We start from the raw sequence: 5,566 nt of genomic DNA, 5'->3' as shown, positions 1-5,566 counted from the left end.
CAACAAGGGCATTCAAAATATTGGACATCAGACAATGAAGAACAGCCATAACTGAGATAGAAAACAAATGAGATGATCTTTACGTACTGCCTGGGGAAAGTTTCAGGAAGTGGCACAAGCAGGGGGAACCGAGGCAGAGTCCTGCAATCTCCCTGATTCAAGACTTGGAGCTAGAATTTCAGGGATACTAGCAGAGATATAGTCTGGAGTACAGAATACATGATGGGAGAGAGCTCCAGGAAGAGAGTCCTAGAGATCTGCAGAGAGTATTCATCGAGTTCTTAGCTGAATACTGATCAGCACAAGAATATAGAGAAACTACCCATAGCTGGGGAAAGAACCATGCTAAAAGATTACAAGAAAGAGTGCCCAGAGCTCACAGAGGCTTGGAAATATTATCAGCTCACAATAACCATTGTGGAAAACCTCATACTTTAGGGAGACTACTAAGAACGATCTTACCTCAGTAGTGGGAAAAATGAACCTTACACTAGAATGTAGTGCTAATCCAACCTAACAAAGCTTAAAAGTAAAGCCCAAAAGGATCAGACTCTTTTCAAGTGATTTAATTGTGTCATGGAACAGAAGTCTAGAATATTTATAAGAATATAAAAATATACTGATCTCAATAAAATAAAAGGCAAAATGTTTGGCATACAATCAAAATTTACCAGACATGCAAAAAAGCAAGAAAAATACTACCAATGTTGAACATAAAAATCAGTCATTTAAAAGTGAACCAGCAATGACACAGATGATAGAGTTAGAAGACAAGAACATTAAAAGAGTTGTTGTAATTGATTCCTTATGTTCAGGAAGTTAGAAAATTGATTGAATATGTTAAGTAGAGACACAGAAGATACCCAAAAGGCCCAAGTAGAACTACTAGAGACAAAAACTATATTATCTAAGAAGAGAGACACACTGGATGGAAGATCAGAATAATAGGCATTGCAGAAGAAAAGATCAGTCAACTTGAAAACTTAGAAATAATAACTTTGCAAAATTATATACAGAGAGAAAAATATTGAAAAAATGAGCAGAGTGTTAGTAATCTGATATAATTTAATTAATTATTAATTTTAAGCAGCCAAACATATGTGTAATTGGAGTCTATGGTGGTATGAGGTGTTTGAAGAATAATGGGCAAAACTTTTACAAATTTGATGAAAATTATAAATCAGAAATCCAAAAAGCTCCATCAATCCTAAGCACAAGAAATATGAGGTTGATTGAACTTGGTGTACCCCCCCAAAAATAATAAATAAATAAATAAAATTTAAAAAAAAAAGAAAGAAATATGAGGAAAAGTACACCAAAGAAAATCATAAATTAAATCACTTAAAACCAATGATAGAGTAAAAATTTCAAAAGCAGCCAGAGAAACGTGTATGTTATGAAGAGACAAATGAATATAAGGATAACAACAGATTTTTATCAAAAATGAGACAAGCAGGAGGAGAGCAGTGCAACATTTTAAAAGTGTTTTTAAAACAAAAACATATTTTAAAAATAAAGTGAAGTAAAAACATTTTCAAGGATAGAAAAGGTGAATCAATCACTGACTGACCTTCAACTACAAGAAACATAAAAGTCCATCAAGTCGAAGGAAAATAATACTAGATGAAAACCTGGAGCTACACAAACTAAGACCACCATAAAATGGTAACTACTTGGGTAAATATAAAGTTGTTGCTCTGCTATTTATTTAAATCTCTTCAAAAGATAATCTTGTGCTTAACAGAAAAATTATAACCTGTAAAAGAGGATTACATGACAAGAACTCAAAGGCCAGAAGTGAAGAAATAGAAGTATACTGATTTAGGTTTTTAATATTTTACATTAAATAATATCATTTTAATAATACCATGATGAGTTGAATTGTGTAAACTATAAACTCTAAAGCAACCAGTAAAATAACACAACTAATTATAACTAAAGAGCCAATAAATGAGAAAAAAATAATTACAAAAATACACAAAAAAGTTCTGGAGATTGATATTTGTGATGGTTGCACAACAATGTAAATAAACTTAATGCCACTAAACTATACACTTAAAAATAGTTAAAAAGGTAAATTTTATGTTACATATATTTTACCACAACAAGGTGATCATATGATCCTCTCAGTAGATTCAGAAAAAAACATTTGAAACAATATAACATATTTTTTTTTATTAAAAAAAAACACTTTGACAAACTGGGAACAGAATGAAACTTCTGACACTTGATAAAGGTCATCTATGAAAATGTACCACTAACATCATACTTACTGATGACAGACTGAATGCTTTCCTGCTAAGATAATGAGCAAAGCAAGGATGTCTGCTCTGACCACCTCTATTTAATATTGTACTGCAGGGTCTAGCTAGTGCATTAAAGCCACTGAAAGAAATTAAATTGATAGGTAGGAAAGGAAGAAGTAAAAAACACTTTTTATTTGTGGATATAACCATATATATATATAAAACTCCACGGAATGTACAAAAAATTTACAAAAAGTAGCACATAAGTTTTGCAAGGTTACAGGATACAAGATCAATATACAAAAATTAATTGTACTTCTATATACTAGCAACAAAAATAAAATTAATAAAACAATATGATTTACAATAAAATCACAAAATGTGAAATACTTATGGGTAAATCTGACAAGATATGTGCAACATGTGACACTGAAACTTGTGAGACATTATTAAGCGAAATTAAAGAGACCTGACTAAATATAAAGACATCTACATTATGCTTATAATTTATGACTTTTATTATAAGGATGTAATTATCCACAAATTGGTCTATAGTTTCAACACAATATGTCAAAATCCTATCAGGTTTTTGTAGAAATTAAGAAACTCTTGCTAAAATGTGTATAAAATCGCTGAAGATCTAAAATAGACAAAACAACTTGAAAAAGGAAGAACAAAATTGGAGGATTAATACTACCTAATTTCATGATCTATTATAGAGCTATATAAATCAAGACAATATGGTAATGGCAGCAAAATAGACAGATCAGTGCAATGAATAGCTAGTCCAGAAACAGAGTTGCATATCTATTGTCGATCAATTTTTGACAAGGTTGCCCAAGACAATCTTTTAGAGAAAGGATATTCTTTTTAAAAAATTGTGCTGGAAAAATTGGATCTCCCTTTGCAGAAATAGAAACTTCAACCTATACCATGTACCATATATAAAAATTAACCCCAAAGGATAATTTTCTCTCTGAAAGTATAAAACCTAAAACCATAAAAGTTGTAGAAGAAAATATAGGTGCAAACCTTTGTGACTTTGAGTTAAGAAAAGTTTTTTATGTATAAACTGAAAGGATAAACCAAAAAAGAAAAAAACAGTTTGATAATCAAAATTGAGCATTTGCTCTTTAAAAATAGTGTTAAGACTCAAGCTACAGGCTGAAAATAAGTTCAAATTACATATCTGATATAGAACTTATTCTTGGAATTTGTAAAGAACTCTCAAGATCCTATAGTAAGAAAGTAAGCAACCAAATAAGAGCAAAACTTTCGGATCAGAACTTCACCAGAGAAAGTCTACAGATTAAAAAAAAAAAAAAAAAAATGAAAAGATGCTCAACATTATTAGACATTGGGGAAATGCAAATAAAAACCACGATGAGATATTTCCACACACCTGTTAGATTGTCTAAAATTGGCAAGGATGTAGAGGAACTGAAACTCTCATACACTGCTGTGGGAATTTAAATTAATACAAATATTTTGTAAGCAATTTGCATGTTCTTTAAAATTTAAACATACAGTGCCCATATGATACAAATATTCTACTCTTAGGTATTTACCTAAGTTAAGTGAAAGCATATGTCTATATAAGACTTATACACAAATGTTCACAACCACTTTATCTGTGATAACCCCAAACTAGAAAAACCTAAATGAGATGACTAATATATTCATTGTCTTGATTATGAATGGCTTCATGAATGTAACCATATGTGAAATCTTATTAAACTCCATACCTTATAAATATGTGCAGTTTATTGTATGTCAATTACTACTCAACAAAACTGGTAAACACAATTATTCCTGTGATTTATCCCAGATGATTTGTTGGGTTTGGGGGAACTCCTAAATTAGACCACTCTGGACCATCATGACTTTAATTGTGTCATTTGAGTTACTTTTTCAACTCGATTATATCAAGAGCATTGCATGATACTCAAGAAATACATCTATTGTTCTCAAGGAATTTGAAGTGGCACTCAAGAGACCATGTTAAGCTGCACTCCAAACACCTGCAAGCCCTAAAATTGCCTAGCCTCAAGAATGAAGAAAGAGCCCAGGGTCAGTGACAGAGACATCAATGGTTTATCGGATAGGGTATCTTACATGTCTTAAGCAAGGCCCTGAAGCAACACCCAATGGTGTTCAGCAGACAGAGGCAGGACATGGCAGCAAACATTGCTACTGGGAAGAGAGGGAAGTTACCAGTTATAGGGGAAATTGATATAACGTTGGCTCATTGATTACCAGGGAAACCAGCAGAGGAGCACACCCCTCATAGCCCCCTCTGGTTAAGGACCACCTGGGGGTAGATATTTCCCTTCGATAAACTGGCATAGTGGAGCCATTCTTATCTAAAAATTAGAACAATCACCAGCTGGGGCCAGGGGTGGGAGGACAGGGGCAAGCATGCAGGCAGTTATTGATTAGGCTCTATGGTTAAGTTGCAAAGTTACTCGTGTGAGTAAGGTGCAGGTGAAGCAGGGACTGGTTGAGCAGGGGATGTACAGAGAGCAAGAGAAGAGCCATCTTGAGTGGCCTGATCGTACAGACCAGTATTCATTTACTCACCTAAGCCCAGTCCTTTATTGGGTGCTAGAGGTTGAAAGATGAATAAGAAATAGTCTTTGAGGTCCATAACTGATTAAAATAATGGATATATTATATTTAATATGTTTAATATATGTAATAATATATGCAAAGTGTGATGATGGAGTACACCTGGAAATATTTAGGCAATCTTGGCAGTGTAGGGAAATCTTCCTGGTGTGAAATCTAAGCTGAGAATTAAGAAGTCAGCCAGACAACTATTGGGGAGATTAAGGGGGCATTATATACAAAGGAAACAGTAAGTATAGAAGATCAGAGGCAAGAGAGAAAATGGAATTAGTGGGAAATACAAGAGATTGAGTATGACTGGGAGTTAGAGAATGGGTTTTAGGGGGTATGGGGATGTAAAAGGGACTCAAATTATGAAAGGCCTTATGCCATCTTAATGATTTTGTGTCCATTCCTAAGAGTGATGGAATGCCATTACAAGTTTTTATTAGGGAAGTAACGTGTCAGATGTTGTAGGAAAAAAAAATCACTCTGCAATGAATACTTTTGAAGGCAGTACTAGATACAGGAAGCCCAGTTAGGAGCATAAAATAATAATCAAATTTAAAAAGATGAGAACAGAAACTAAGATGGTGAAAGTGGGATTTAAGATATGAACAACTTGAGAATGATTTCTTGGTTTCTGTTGTGAGAAACTGAATCAAGGAATATAAAAGGAGAGTTTTTATGGAAAAGAAGGTAAGTTTAATTCT

Source organism: Hippopotamus amphibius, chromosome 3 (genome assembly GCF_030028045.1).
Source record: "Hippopotamus amphibius kiboko isolate mHipAmp2 chromosome 3, mHipAmp2.hap2, whole genome shotgun sequence".
Classification (NCBI taxonomy): Eukaryota; Metazoa; Chordata; class Mammalia; order Artiodactyla; family Hippopotamidae; genus Hippopotamus; species Hippopotamus amphibius.
This window is presented reverse-complemented; position numbering follows the sequence as displayed.